The sequence below is a fragment of the Ixodes scapularis genome, unplaced genomic scaffold (assembly GCF_016920785.2).
Source record: "Ixodes scapularis isolate PalLabHiFi unplaced genomic scaffold, ASM1692078v2 PGA_scaffold2__306_contigs__length_199485367, whole genome shotgun sequence".
Taxonomy (NCBI): Eukaryota; Metazoa; Arthropoda; class Arachnida; order Ixodida; family Ixodidae; genus Ixodes; species Ixodes scapularis.
In genome coordinates this window covers 53,573,718-53,590,433 of record NW_024609857.1, presented here as the reverse complement: position 1 = coordinate 53,590,433, position 16,716 = coordinate 53,573,718, and the positions used below count along the sequence as shown (strand labels likewise).

At 45.8% G+C, this 16,716-nt stretch overlaps 1 pseudogene; it reads left to right on the top strand.

Moving 5' to 3' along the window:
* The window catches only part of LOC121047770, an 84,076-nt pseudogene that overhangs the window by 54,295 nt on the left and 13,065 nt on the right, over window positions 1-16,716 (top strand).

Genomic DNA, 16,716 nt, shown 5'->3' with positions numbered 1-16,716 from the left:
CATATAAAAAGTTTTTGTTTTCTTGCCTGTGTAATTCGAATTCAAACTTATTGCAGATTAATCGAACATACATGCTAAGCTATTTGTTCTTGCTTTGTTTATTTATTTATTCAGATTAGGGAGCTAATGATTGAAGGCCGCTCAGGAAAAGAAACCCTAAGGAGCCTGATAAGGATGCCGGATGAGGTAAACTGATACCACCAGAAGAAGAAAAAAATCTACAATAGAATACTCAATTAAGTGGAGGAATGCTACTAGACCGTGTTGTTTACTTTTACAGAAACATCTAGTCCCACAGAACATGGTATATTTCTATACACACATGAACGAATCGGAGTTCGGGTAAGTCGTAAAATTGAATGTTTTGGTTGTTGTTTCTGTTGTTGTTGTTTCCTTTTTTAGCGCGACTCAGGCAGAGGGGGAAGGGAGGTCTTCTACAATTGGGAGTAGTTTATTTGCTTTTGGAGGTACGCGTCCAGGTGTCCAGTGATATGGTAGGCTAGGGGAGCGAGCCCTGCTTAAGCAATTGCGCTCTAAGCGTGAGTGATCGTGGAGACAAAACCGTTTGTTTCCACGTTGTGTTCGGTGCTATAGTCCGTTGCAACTCAAGACGATGGGGCGAGGGAAAGGAAAGCCGAGGAGGAGGAAAAAGGCGGAACGCTGGAGGAAAGAGGAGGTTTCCCTCCCTCCTGCTTTCCGTCTGCTTCCTCCTTCCGAACCTTCCTTTCCCTCGCCCTACCTTCTTGAGCTGTAACCTACTTTAGACAAGACAAGTTGTTGTGCACGGTAGAGAAAACCTGAGGTTGCACAAGACTACATGAGAGCTGAATTGTATGCATAGGTAGGATAATTCTATCACTTTTTTGTCCTCACTTCAACTCCGCAGCGTTGGACTGGCGTTCCCAGAAAGGAGAAAGTTGTACGTGCGTGTGGAAGGGATGCGTGCTGAAGACGGTGAGTTTCACAGCTTGAAAAACATAATCGTGAACAATGCGAACTTTTTTTATAGTATTCTTGTGCTTGTTTTATTCATACAATATGTTGACTTTTTGTTTCAATTCCTCTGTCGTTTCTAGAACACGTCAGTCATTGAGTCACGAGACTACAAAGTCATATATAAAAAAGTGCCTTGATTTTATATTTTTTCTGTGCAATAAAAATAAATAAACATTTCTTTTACTTTTAAAACAGATTGTAAAAACCAAAATCTAACGCAACCACCGCTGAGGTATTAAACCACGTTTTTCTCCTCAAACGACACTGCAACTGTTGTTTCATCTGCAGCAAGATAAAGTCATATAAAATGCTTATTTATTTATTTATTTTGATAACACACGCCCCGCGCTTGATGTTTCAGTTCCAGACCATTTCGCTTCAGAAGTAACCTAAGGTCGCTCCTTAAACCAGGAAATATGATTTTCGTGGTTTTGACTGTCAAATGATATTCGGCTGCAATATTACTTATTTGTTGCCGAAGAACATGGGCGTTTTGTGCATTTATAGAAGTGCAACCTTAAAAGAAATGCTTTAGGTTTAGAAAGATGCTAAGCAGGCCGTTACCTTCTTCCAGGTTTCAAGCCAGAAACAGAGAAAGGAGATGGTGTCCTCTTGGCTCCGTGGTAAGGTAACTTTCTATCTGATCTTGACAATACTTTCATACAGCTACTGAGAGAGGTGATAATCAAGAATATTATTAGGAGGCAATCAATAAGAATCTTCCTGCGTAAGTGTAATTATTCGAAATGCGTGATTCATTGCATGCACTTTAAGAACCTCAAATGCATCAAGCTATAGTACTTTTGGGACGCAAAAATTTTGTGTAAAAAATTCCAGGGAAGGAAGGGGAAGGGAGTGGAGTGGGGCTGGGGGGAAGGGTTTTTGACAGTCAAAAATGAGATGCTTGTCATTAAATGCTATAAACTAAGGATATTATTGCAAAAACGGCATCTATTATATGGCATGTCATGGGGACCATTGAAATGCAGGCGCTACTGCAAAAACGTGGCGCGTCCCAAGGGACCCACGGGGAACCTAAGCCAGGTCCTGGAAGCGTACCGGGCAGACCATCGTCAGTGTGAGTCAGATGCGACTTTCTGTTCTATTTGTTTTTTTTTTTTATATAAATAGTATTGTTTTTATGTGTGTGTGTTTTCTTGCTTTTTTTTATAACTGTGTTGCTTGTTTATTGGGAACGCGAAGTCGTCCCAAGGTCTCTGACGTAAAAACGACACAATTCGATTAAGTGGCACCCACTAAAATAAATTTCGATTATCGCGAGGAGATTATGCATGAACTCCCTTTTGTGCTAGCGAGTAAAGTAAGCGCGTTGAAGCGCCGCCAAGGGAGTTTCGTCTTATTTAGGATGCCTCAAAGCGTTAATTTTCATTCTCGATCATGTATTTTTTTACATATTTTGGTAATATTGCATGTACTGTTGTAATTTGTAAATGAAACGTTTCATCATTGGCCTGTGTATTTATTCGTTTTTATATTTGTTGATTTTTGTTCTCGTGGATAACTGACGCTTTGGTAGTGATGCACAAACAATTATATTACAAATTAGTCCGCAAAAACCCACTAGAAAATGAGAGTTAAACGCATCAGTATCCGCTGCACCGAGGGTGTTATAGAACAGCCAGGTTGTTATTAAGTGATTATGTGTTTTTGTACCAATATTAATAGGGTATTGTTATTATTACTAAAATATAGTCATTCGCTTTTAAATTTTGTATATCGTTCTTGATACATAAAAGCGAGTACTAAAAAAAGGAAAACCATGTGTTCATAAATTACTTTTGACATGAAGAGTTTAAACCACCAGCTCGTTTCACCTTATGCTAGAACAAGTTGTGTTCAGCAATTTATAGATAGTAAAACAATTTTCTAATGACTAACTTGCTGTGTTATTGTTTTTGTACGTATTTTTTCATATTTCCGTGCAAGCGTTCTGACAAAATTAGGCAATAACTTTTCTTTTTAAAAAGTTGCCGGTTATTTGCTATCGCAGGCGATCCTCTACTCATGCAGCGACTCCTCTGGGACATTGAAAACACGCGGGCTGTAGTCAACAACTGGACAAGCGACGCGTTCGCTGAAGAAAGGTAATTAAGCATCACGACTTCCCCTCACGACCGGTTATAGGTGGTCAACGCAAAAGTAGCCATCATGCAGCTTTGCTACACTCGCCGAAAGAAATTCCGAAGTAATCTATACGGTCATAGCTTTGCATGTAAACACAACTAAGCAAAATCGATTAAGACGGTCCAATCAACGTGTCACGAACTAGTGGCTAATTGTCTATGAGTATCGGACAGTGAAAAGCTAACGTATAAAATACTTTATTTTTGTCGCGCCCTGTACTGTATTGTCTTGTAATTCATGTAAATATATTATAAAAAGTTCAGTACCTTTTACAATAATGGCTCGTTGTCTCATTGAGACGAAGATAGAATAAAAAGAGCAAAGCTCTCAGTAACTACAGGCCCTTTTTCCCGGACGTCAGTTCTTGATTTCGCTGTGAGAAGTTATGAGTAGTGCTTAAAAAACAACTACGATCCGAAAAAAAAAACATTTATCACCTATAAATGAATGAGGTAGTCAGTCATTCGACGTTCGACACGCTCAACGCCGCCAAGAAGAGATATAATTAAAAAACAAAAATCTACGTCAGCGAAAGCATTATATTGCGATCAAAACGATACCGCTATATTCACCCACAAAATTATTTACTTCTCCGTAAAAAAGTAACGAACAAATTAAAAAATTTAGATTTTTATCCCTACAGGTCGAGGATTGTAACGTAGCTATTTATTGCAAGTGCACAGCAAGACAACATTATACAACATTTTTTTTTTCTTTTAGGAATCGGCAGAAATAGGGGTTCTTATGATATCGGTTTAATTTTCAGAGACGGCATCCTCGGTACCTTCGTGGGAACCGAAGGAGGCCTGATACGGTACCACCCGGAAAAGTAAGCGAACGCTGTCTAGCAATAGGGAGTTTTCGTAGATCGTTATCGCCGTCCCGCAACGCTCTCCGTAACCCGCTACGATACCCGCAGCTCTACAGTCAAGGCCATCGGCGCGCAGGCGCAGTAGGGGCTTGTTCCTTGCGGAGGGCTTGGCAGGGGGGGGGAAACGCGGTCTACGAAAATTCCCTAATGTTTTCTTTCGTGGTTAGAGCAAGCAACAGAGCCAACAGGTTTTGTTGCTTCCTTCTCGTGCCCACTTTCCTTACGAACGTGTATTTTATACTACAGCATTGCGGTGTACCTGATCCACGAAGCGAATCCACAAAAGGCAGCCTACTTTAGGCGAGCCCTCTACGCAGAGGACTTCGTTTTCCTTATCAGTAACGTCAAGCGCAAGGACGACGGTGAGTGAACTACAATTTGATTTCGCATCTCTCGGCGGACAGGCACGTTTCACTTATTGCTTTCCTGCATATTTCGGTTGTCATCCTTTTCTTTCTTTAGTATCAAAATAGGAGCCATGATTATTGTGTACATCCAATGCTGCTACGACGCCACGAAAAGATACCACTGTACTAAGAGTAGGGTTCGCTGCGGATGCATACAAATGCTTATGACACTTTGACGAGCAAATAACATCATTTTATGCTCCCTTTCGTCCTTTTTTTCACGGTTTTTAACATTTTTTATATAAAATGGCTCGAAGAGTGAGCTTTTATTCGTGGAAACTTAAACGAAATAGTGTAGACGCCTGCCAAGATTAAAACGAGAAACGTCTTGTTATTTATTTTTATGTCGTGTTTTCTTACTTAATCAAAATTCAGCAACTAGACAAAAAAAAATGTGTACTTTATCAATTATTTTTAGTAGAACAAGATAATATCTTATCCACATGTAACCAGTGTGATTTCCTATTCCCATCCGTCTCGAAGCTCTCAAGAATATTCTATTCTCGATTATGCTGCGCTTGCACTCCCAGTGCGTGCGAGGTGCGTATTGTATCATGAACGAGGACACAAGACCATCATTGCGAGCAGTGGAACGAGTAATCTTTATCTCCTTCTCCAACTACTCTAAGTACATGCACCTCGTGCCGGTATATACCGATACACCCCACTTTCTTTACCGAGAGAGCGGGAATATCAAACTTGCGGTCTCAGGGAATCCGCTTAAAGTTTTTGGCATATCCCAGATGACGGGGTGGTTGTCTTAACCGCGCTGAGGTGCGAACAGGAATGCCGGTGCAGCGTTGCTGCCGCGGCGTCGCGAGACGTTCAGTGGCACACATTTTGCGGGTGCTACTGCTACAGTATTCTCTGCACTCTTCTGCGTTGCCGCAGGTGAAGTAGGTACTTCAGTGCTCTAGCTGGCTACTAGCGCCGTAACCCTCTGGATGGTCAGGGGCATCGAAGGTCTCGGAGGTTGTGAGCAGATGCTGTCTATTCCTTCTGGACTCGCGCCCGTCTTGATTGATGATCTTGTACGATCTTGGCGCGACAGAGTTTTCGACCTGAGCCTTCGCAGTCCAACCGTTGTCGTGTCGCACGCGGAAAATATCTCCAGGTTGCAGGTCTGGTAGCCGTTGGCCCCTGTCTTCCTTTTGTTTGTTTTGCACGACGCTTCCGTGGATTCTTGTTGAAAAATCGGGTATTCTGGAACAAATCCGACAACCCATCAATAGCTCACTAGGTGACTTTCCTCTTTCCAATTGCGAGGACCTGTAATTTAGCTAACCCCCCCAAAAAAAGTCCTCGCTTGATAGTTTTTTTTTTTTTTTTTTTCATAAGTCGCTTTACGACTTGCACTCCCTTTTCGGCCAGGCGATTGGGCTGTGGGAATCCTGGACTTGAGGTCACGTGCTTAAACTCATACTTGGAAGCAAACACTCTAAATTCTTGTAACACAAATTGTGGCTCGTTGTTTGAATTGACTTATATAGGTATTCCGTGTCTCGCTAATATACCTGAAAGCTTGCTGACCACGGTGCTTGTCGTCGTGTCCGGTAGAGGTTCAACCTCTGGGAAGTTGGAGTATGCGTCGTAAACCACAAGGTATGATTTTCCAGCATACTGGCAAGGATCTGCTCCCCCAGGTTCCATGGCTCGCTGGGTGTTGGTCGCATTAGTAGAGGCTCGCTGGGTTGACGATACGCAAAACATTTACATATCTCGCAGCGACCGATCATTGCGTTAATCTCCGTCGCAATTCCGGGTCCGAACATCAATATTCTTGCCTTTTCTTTACATTTGGGTAGGCCAGGGCGTCCGTCATGCACTCTTGCTAGCATTTCTTTGCGCAGAAACTTGGGGATAATCACTTTTGCGCCATTAAACAGAACTCCATTTATGATGGCCAGTTCTGAAGCGAAAGGTTCGAAAGGTCCCTCAATTGTCTCATGTGCCTCTAGCACTTGCGCAATTCGGTGTAACTTCTGGCCATCACGAGTTGCAGAAACCAAACAATTCAGTGTATGCTGACTCACCAGAATCGACAGAACTGAGACTGCATGCACTTCAACGTACTCATCTTCCTTCTGGTCACGCGCGGTTCTTCCTGATGGCGCTCTAGAAAGTGTATCCGCCAGGAGCAGTTCTTTGCCAGGGACGAACTGGAACTCGCAGTCGTGCTTAATGATACGGATGAAGAAGCGCTAAAGCCTTGAAGGCATGTCTCCTTGGTTTTTCTTGGAGATTGATATCACCGGCTTGTGACTCGTTTCAACATCACTTTTCTACCATATATGAAATCATGGAATCTTTCGCAGCCGTAGACATTTCCAAGCGCTTCTTTCTCGATCTGTGAGCACCTTGTCTTAGTGTCGGTCAGCACTCTTGAGGCATAAGGAAACTGGACGCCAGTCGTTTCCATGCTGTTGGAATAACACTGCACCCAAGCCGTACCTTGAGGCATTTGTGGACACTTTTGTAACAAGGGACTGATCAAAGAAAGCTAGCATTGGCGCTGCTGTGAAAGACGCTTTTATGTCTTGTCATTCCTTTTCATGAGCTTGAGTGCACTCGAAGAGTGATACGTCTTTTAGAAGCTCTCGTAACTTTTCGGTCTTGTCCGAAAGTCGTGGCAAGTACTTGCCGAAGTAGGTGACGACACCCATCATCCGTTGGACTCCTTTCTTGGTCCTCGGAACAGGCATCTCTAGGACACTTTGTACCAGTTGAGGTGTCAGGTTGTATGACATTTTTGGAAGCCCTGTCGCCCAGAAAGGTGACTTTTGTGACACAGAAGAGGCTTTTTTTTATCAAATATCAGGCCCCCGTTTTGTGCCGCTAAGAGAGCTCTTTGGAATCGTGCATCGTGCTCCTCACGCGTGGCACCCCAGATGAGGAATTCGTCGATGCAAACTGGTATGGTCCTGTGCGGGGACATCTCGTGAACGGGTGGCGGTAATGAACAGTCTACCGCCGCCCCTCCGACCAACGACCCTACGGGAACGGACCCTGCTGACCGAGCACTAGTATTTTCATCAATCATCTCCTACCTCCGGTCCTCCGGGACTGGACGGTACATCAACCCATCGCCATCGTTAAACGCCCCTTTCCCCTCCCCCATGTCACATGAGGCCCAATAGGCCAAGGTATGGTTCACATAATAAACGCTTCAATCAATCTTGAACGCCCGTTACCCTATTGAAAAATCCGACAAAAACTTCCAGTGACATTCGGTGGAAACGGGTTAATTTCCACTCAATTTCACCAGAAACCAGCGCAGTTTACCAGTCTTCGGTGGAAATATTACCGGCCGCCACTTCCAGTAACCAGATTTCGCCGGACCTTTCACCGGAGCCACTTACGGTTAAAATCCGGCAAAAACTTCCCGTGACATTCGGCGGAAACGGGTTAATATCCACTCATTTTCACCACAAACCAGTGTAGCCACTTTCGCTGGAAGTTATACCAGAACCACTTTCGATTACCCGCCGCTGGAATCCTACTGGAAGCCACTCTCGTTTGCCGGACACCGAACATTACTGGAAGCCGACGCAAGGGGAGCGGCTAAAGTCAAGGAAGCCAAGGCGAGCAGGGGGAGTGTGTTTGTAATGACGGCCGCCAATGCAGCGGCATTCTCGTGAGTGCGTGTTTAGCTCAAAACGACCTTGCAATTCTGCAAGAATTGCGTGCAGCGAACTGTTTTGGCGATCCAAAAAGGTGGACTGCGATCACCGGCAACTTAATTAATATTTGTGACAGGCAAAAGTCTGGGCCAGAGCAGGTACGAGACCACTCGAACGGCATTCTCGTGACTGCGGGTATCAGCTCGGGACGACGTTGCAATCCTCACGAGTCCGTACAGTGAACTGTTTTGACGATCCAAAAAGGTGGGCACTTTCGCCCGTTTTCATCCGAAACCAGTTTACCAGTCTTTGGTAGATTATTTGCCGGCAAACAGATTTCACTGGGATGTCACCGGCAGCCCAGACGACCCGGTTTTCCTAGAAATCTTACCCGAAACGGGTGACTCGCTTCCCTGTTTACCGACCTTCACTCGAAGCGGACGCGAGGGGAGGGGAAGCCGAGACGAGCCGGGGACGTGTGTAATTATGGTGCCTCGCACCATGGAGGAGTCCCCACGCACCCTCTTTCCCTCGCATTGGGTTCGTGGGGAAAATGCAAAAGGGTCGTTTTGCTGCCTCTTTTTTTTTTTTTTTTAAGGAAACCGGTTTTTTTGTTTGTCAACGAGCAACGGCCGGCCAGGAAGGAACGCTCAGTCTCGGCTTCTCGTTCCATGTGTGCGACCTGTATCTTCCAAAGCGGCTGGGTGTGCAGATGAAAAGAATATATTTTTCAGTGACCTGTTTCTTACGCCTCTTTGTCCGTCCGTCTTCAGAAGCATCCAGCGAGCAAAAAAGACTGCGCCCAAGATTTCTCAACGTCGGCGGATGTTTGTTTCGCGCGTTCGTGGTTTTCGCTAAGCGTGCTACTGACGCCTGGTGCACCCGCGGCGACGGCATCAGGGACGACATCGGGAGTGTGCCCGGGATTTCTCAACAGCGGCGGATGTTCGCTCCGCGCGTTCGTGGTTTTCGCTAAGCGTGCTACTGACGCCTGGTGCACCCGCGGCGACGGCATCAGGGACGACATCGTGAGTGTGCCCGGGATTTCTCAACAGCGGCGGATGTTCGCTCCGCGCGTTCGTGGTTTTCGCTAAGCGTGCTACTGACGCCTGGTGCACCCGCGGCGACGGCATCAGGGACGACATCGTGAGTGTGCCCGGGATTTCTCAACAGCGGCGGATGTTCGCTCCGCGCGTTCGTGGTTTTCGCTAAGCGTGCTACTGAAGCCTGGTGCACCCGCGGCGACGGCATCAGGGCGACATCGTGAGTGTGCCCGGTATTTCTCAACAGCGGCGGATGTTCGCTCCGCGCGTTCGTGGTTTTCGCTAAGCGTGCTACTGACGCCTGGTGCACCCGCGGCGACGGCATCAGGGACGACATCGTAAGTGTGCCCGGGATTTCTCAACGGCGGCGGATGTTCGCTCCGCGCGGTCGTGGTTTTCGCTAAGCGTGCTACTGAGGCCTGGTGCACCCGTGGCGACGGCATCAGGGACGACATCGTGAGTGTGCCCAGGATTTCTCAATGGCGGCGGATGTTCCTTCCGCGCGGTCGTGGTTTTCGCTAAGCGTGCTACTGAGGCCTGGTGCACCCGTGGCGACGGCATCAGGGATGACATCCTGAGTGTGCCCGGGATTTCTCAACAGCGGCGGATGTTCCCTCCGCGCGGTCGTGGTTTTCGCTAAGCGTGCTACTGAGGCCTGGTGCACCCGTGGCGACGGCATCAGGGACGACATCGTGAGTGTGCCCGGGATTTCTTAATGGCGGCGGATGTTCCTTTCGCGCGGTCCTGGTTTTCGCTAAGCGTGCTACTGAGGCCTGGTGCACCCGTGGCGACGGCATCGGGGACGACATCGTGAGTGTGCCCGGGATTTCTCAACGGCGGCGGATGTTCGCTCCGCGCGGTCGTGGTTTTCGCTAAGCGTGCTACTGAGGCCTGGTGCACCCGTGGCGACGGCATCAGGGACGACATCGTGAGTGTGCCCGGGATTTCTCAACAGCGGCGGATGTTCCCTCCGCGCGTTCGTGGTTTTCGCTATGCGTGCTGCTGACAGTATACGTGTGTGTGTCCGTGTGCTGCACCTGCGCGGTTTTATTAATTAAACTACTGTGCGTCTAGGAATTTACCCAGCGGCATTGTGAGTATCTTGAAAGATGTCTTTTGCGGCAAAGAACTTGGTTGTTCCTATTTGGTCTGATTGCTTTTTTCTACAGCTGTGCAAATTGTTTCACTGGTATCGACCCTGTTAAATGAATATATGGAACCTTCTGGCCTATATGGACTAGCCACTTTAATTTTTACCGAATCGTCCAGCATCTGGTAAACATAACCAACAACTGTTCACATGCTCCCTTCTAAGTGCCTTCCGTCGACGTCCGAACAAAGAAAGAAAAAACACGGTGAATTCCGGCCAATCTGGTGATCTTCTGGTAAATTCTGGCTTTACTGGAAGTGGAAAGAGACCCATAATCTTGTACAGGAATGTTACCATGTACAGGAATGTTACCGGTAAAAATCCGGTAACATTCCTGTACAACGACCGGTGACATTCCAGTAAATCACCCGGCAACATTCGGGTAAACTACGGCTTTACTGGAAGTGAAAACAGTCCCATAATCCAGTAAAATAGACTTTTACTGGAAACGACATTCCGGTAAAAAATATCTTTCAATAGGGTAGGCCGTCGAAGATCTGTGACATTGTCTTCTGAAAAACCTCCGATGCGGACGAAATTTCGAACGGAAGACGCTTGAAACGGTATCGTCCAAACGGAGTGCGGAAGGTGCAGATGCGTGGCGTTTCTTCATCCAGGGGGATCTGGTGGAAACCCGCGTTGGCATCTAACCTGGAGAAAAATCACGCGCCAGCCAGCTACACTTCGATGTCCTCTCTTCAAGGCATTTCGTACCGCTCGAGTTTCAGGCTTTCTTTAACAAATCTGGGACCCATGCACACTCGTATTTTGTTTTCTTTCTTGCAAACCACGACGAGCGGGCTGACCCAGTCTGACGGTTCCTCCATTTTGACTATTATTCCTGCCTTCTCCATTCTGAACAGCTCCTGTTTGAGAGGTGCTTTCAAATGCTGTAGTACCCGACGGGCTGCTTAAATGGCTGGCTTGACTCCGTCTTTTAGAACCATTTCATACTCTTTCATGGTGCATCCGAGGCCACCGAATAGTCTTAAAAAGGTTTCTGCGATCTTCTTTGCATGGTCACTGGCACCTGTCACGGTGTGGACATGGTTTATGAACCCAAATGACTTACATGCTCCGAGTCTGAGAAGTGCCTGGCTAGCTTTCTTAACGATAAAGAAGTCTAGGCTTGCGTCTGTTCTATTGATTTTGAGCCGCAGTTCGGCAATTTCAATGTGCCCCATGATACCTCCGCTGAAGCTGCGAAGTTCCGCCCTCGACGGTTTTGGCACACGTTCTCCCCTTAGTTTCTTGAAAGTCGATAACGGTAGCTGGTGCGATTGGGAACCATTGTCGACCTTCAGTTTAACTCCTCTGTCAGAAACGATCGCTGGTATGATCCAGTCAGCACAACCATTTCCGATGCCCAAAACAAAAAAAAAAAACTAAAAATTCGTCTTGGTTACTCACTTTGTTGACTGTGGTCTTGAATTTTCAACAGGTCAAGCAGTCATTCTTTTTGCGGCATACATGGCATGCTTTGCCGTATGCGGGGCGTTTTCGAGGCTTGCAGTACGTGCTGCACCTTCCATGTTGCTTGGTCTTGCAGCGGGCTTGTCCTTCTGCTTGGCTACAGGTGCCACGCTCTTCTCTGTATTGTCCCAAGTCCTTTGCCTTTCCTTGGCTACTTCAGTCGTTTGGTAGAGTGTGATTGTCTTTTCCAAGGTCATGTTATCTTCGCAAGGAAGCTTTTCGCGTACTCGCGTGTCGGTGTCGCTATAGACAATCCGGTCGCGAATCATAGAATTGAACAACTGCTCAATATTGCATGTTCGAGCTTTTAGCTTTACGTCTCGAAAAAATTATTCGGACGACTGGCCTTCTGCTTGCGTCCGAGTCCTGAATTTGTAGCATTCGTAAGTTTCATTGCATCTTAAAGTGTAATATTCTTCAAAGTTTGTCACCAGGACGCGGTAGCTGGTTCTTTCTTTGTCTGTCAGTCCAAAGGTGTTGAAGATTTCCATGGCATCACCGCACCCGCGACGTGGAGGAAACTTTCTGCCTTCTGTGTGTCGCTGCGTGCCTTATCCGGGTCGGTGCTGGCCAGGTAGAGCTCCAGGAGCTGCTGCTTAAACTTGCGCCAGGTGTCCGCTACATTTCCGGAGAGAAGCGAACCATCAAGCGGGCGAAGTCCCTCCATGGCCAGGCTAAAGAAAAGCCACTTCTGACATCATGCATCATGAACAAGAACACAGGACCATCATGACGGGCAGTGGAACGAGTAACCTTTATCTTCTTCTCCTACTAGTCTATCTACATGCACCTTCTGCCGGTATATCCCGATACACGTATATGCAGATCGACAAAGAAGGCTCTTCTTTTGTTATCAAAGCCACCTTTTTTCTTCTTTTTTTTTTCGCCAGGAAGCTGGGGTTTGAATTCCACCCAAGAACATGTCATCATAGCGGCCAAGGCGGTCGACGTCTACATAAAAAAGGCAGAGCTGATGCCGGCAGGTAAGCACGTCTATATGTGCTCTATCTAACAAGCTGCGCCCAAAGCCATCAAAAACACGCGCGAGAAAGCAGCTCTGCAAGGTGCTCGTCTCATGCAATGCCCTTAGGCTAATAAATAACTTCCTAGAGAGACGCATTAATGATGGTCTCCCCCTGTAACGTAGTATAGGGGCTTTGAGGTGAAATACAGCCGAGTTGAATAGTATACATTTTTTAAAATTCCTATTAAGCAACATTGGAGACCGCCATTTCTTGGGAAAGAAGCATGTGATTGGATGCGAGTGTTTGCCGAACGTTGACCTATAGCACTGGTTCTCGATATGAGGTGGTCTCAGTCCACGCTGAGCGATGACATAATCCTTGTGTCCAAACGCTCGAAGTTGCTGCCCAACCAATGGCGAGCTCGGAGAATTGCGCAGAGTTACTATAGATGGCACGTACTTTTTGAAAAGTGACTACTTGGAGCTCCTCGCGAACGAAACGCAAAATCTACTGAAACGAGGCAATAATGAGCAGCGGTTCTGGCACGTGATTAAACTAAGCTACTTGCCGAGTTTTTGCGGTAGCTCTACGTTTAAAACGCAAACCTAATCTTATTGTACTCGGTTTTGAGGTTTTAAGCTTTCGTGTGAACATCAGTCAGGACCCGACGGCTATCACCATCATTAGCACTTCCCTTTGGAGTTAAGGCAGAAATATCGCGACATTTAATGTACACGAGCATATTCGTCGATGCAACACTCGCCCAGTGACTTAGAAAAACGAGATGCTCTTATTTTCGAGACAAGGCGAGGCTTTATTTCCGACAATCCTGTTGGTTTTGTTGAACTGTGCGAAAATTTAGAGCACCTTTGGTGCCATTTATGGAGGAATGTGCGTTCTTGTGTCTTTTTCAGTCGTAGGCCTTTTGATAGAAGAGAGAATTATTCACGAGTCTCTTATGACGATGTCTGCCAACGGAAGTTCGGGCGGCCACCTCCGTTGTGCTGACGAGGTGAGGACGAGTCCTGCTTATTTGTGCATGGTTGCATCATGAGATTTCGGAAACAAGAATGATAATTTTACTTTTATTTGCTTCATCAACTCAGGACTTCGTAATCTGCTACCTTCTCGATGACGGCGGCTTCATTATCACATCAAGCGGTGATGATCATGCTGAAAATGTAAGAGAATAAATGCGCATTTATTGCTGTGCGGGTGACTGACTGCATACACGTGGTCATAAAGACTTAGTTTTAACCAAATGAAATTGACCAAGTGCTCAAGATTAAGAAAATTAAACTCGTCTGAAAAGTTTTGCTGTCTTTCTGTTAAAACAATGAAACATGAAATACAATTGTTTACCTTTATTATTTTTACACAGTCGTGTAAAAATATTTTAGCGATTTCTTACAACAACTAATACTGGGTATTTTACAGCATTTCATATTGGTGATACGTTCTCTAAACTGAATGTGCTCATAGAGCAGTGTGTTTTCTCTTTCACCAATGTGCTCACTTAATTAATGTGATAAAGTAAATATTTCGAAATTATTATAACTTTTCTTTGTACAACCACTTTTTTTTTACGAATATGCTCAAAAATTATTCTACCATATTCACCTTTCAAGGCACGTAGACACTATGTTGTCTTTTTTTAATATCATTATATCAATGTATTTCTGTAGGTAGGAAAATTCGTCGGAGCAGTAGACCCAGAACTTATGGACGACATGCTGAAGAAATCAGTATATTTCAAGTAAGTTCCAAAGCCAGGATAAGTTTTTTTTTATTTATTTTAATTGGCCGATGACCGCCTGTCAATATCAGGTGGCCTAATGCTCGAAGGAAACAATAGATATTATAAATTCCGAAATTGAAACCTTCAGCCATTAGGACCTACGCGTTCGCTCACCCTACCAATTATCAGCTGCCTGCAATCGCCAGACAATCCCAGAAGAACATCACCCGGAAGCTGGTCTATTCACAGAAACGAAAGGAGTGAGTGCTGGCAGCCTGTTGACGCAAACGTTCTCAGCCCGCGCTATGTGCACAAAGCATTGCGTCAGCGAGCATGCAACCGCTAAATGACATCATTCTACGGTTTGAGGGAATGAATGCGTGAAGCTCGTTTAAACGTGGAGCAAATACTCACAGTCTAAACACTGTAAATTCAAACTATTTCACTCCTGTAGATTTCGGTGCAGACGGCCGTCGTAGCGTGACGCATGTTAAAGACCTCAGATTATCAGTATTACTCCCCTGGGGAAGTATCAACCTCTACTGCGATGACACAACCTGCCACATTTTAGAAGAAATTAACTCCCAGTTGTCTAAATGGTCATACAACCAAAGTGACATTGCTTTGCAGATGGAAATAGGTGAAAACCGTACACTGAGCATGTATATCATGAACCAGCAACGTCTTTGCTCTTTGAACGCATTCAAGTGCATCCGATCCCTTATGAGCGATTCACACGACAGACTGATCCGCGGACGGATTGATCACGTGACGACATGTCCACGTACCGTCCGTCTCCTAAGGGCATCCACACGGAGGAGACGACGAACAGACGACATCGAGGACGAACCAAACCTGTTTGTGGATCTACAGGGCGGCAAAACGCCCACAGCGCACTCTGGCACCGTTGTCCAACAGCGAAAGCGACGTTTGACGCTACGGCCACGGCAATGCCGCGAAAAAGAATTCTTGAAGAAAAAAATTCCTGGAGCAGGGGAACAAGAGGGACAAGGGACAAACACAAATCTCCAAACACAGCTTCAGAAATTATTTTTGTCATTCTTGTTCAGCTCGCTCACACATTTCCATTTAATTGCATTATACTAATAAGAATCCTTGTGTGCCCATGTTGTATACCAAGCAAGACAGAACACCGTGATAGGCTTGTGCACCACCAGCTTTACTAACCCAAGAAATTACACAAGCCTGGTCCTGCTCGAGGGGAGGCTTGGACGTAGAAACGATGGAATCTTGGGCTAGCGAAGGGGGGACTGGAGATGCCCTCACGCAGCGGCGAACTCTTTAGTTCGCCGCTGCTGCAAGAAAAAATCTTACTGGTTGAAAAGCTGAAGGACGTGCAGACAAGATCGCGGTCTGGGAATTAAAATCGCGATTCGGTCCGTCGTCTGCGTCTGCCATTGCGAGCCTACCAGACTTGCGCCACAAGCCAGTATCAGTCGCCCCAGTAGTCGGTGGGACTGGCCGACATCCGTAGTCTGGTATAAGCTGGCGCTCTAGTGGTGCTTGTAACTCTTGAGATGACAGTAAGTTAGGGTACGTTTTCTAAGAGTGAAATTACATACTTTCGCAGGATTGAGGAACTGCATACAGAGTCTCGATGCCCACGAGTGCGCAAGTACACAGCGGGAGCGAGGTCGTCCATGTTGGTAAACAAGCATCTCAACCTAACGTCTCATTACATCACCGTTCGAGACTTCGGCTTGAACTATATAACTTGTCATTGATGTTGATATTTCTTCATTACAGATTTAAAAAAAAAAAAATCTAGCTGTTACGTTTTCAAGTAGTCAATGTTTTTTATGCCATGAGTGCATGTCCTGCTATTTCTTTTGTTTCCTTCATTTAGAATATTTATTTTATAGTTTAAATTATATTGCAGTAATTATTCGCTGATGTATACTATCAAGTAAACAATACATTTTTTTATATTACAATGTGCAGTAGCGCATAACCCAAATGACTCTTGAATTGTGAGCTGTATATTGCTTTATGTTAACTAAAATTTGCTGCATGTTTGATCATTCTACCAAGCGCGTTTATGATAGCTTTATAGGGTGGGTGGTGCCTGGGATGTCCATTTGTCTTCAGGTGCCTGGGGTGGGTGGTGCTCTTAGTTCAGGTGGGGCCTAGGGCGGAGTTCAGTAAGAAAACAGATTACGTCATACCCTTGTCTCTTTCTGACGCTGCGCGCGCTTTCCTTACACACCAACCGGATGTAAAGCTTTTGCGCTGAATTTTCCGAGTCAACAAAACATGAGAAATTCGTTTTTCAGCCCCTTCTACTCCT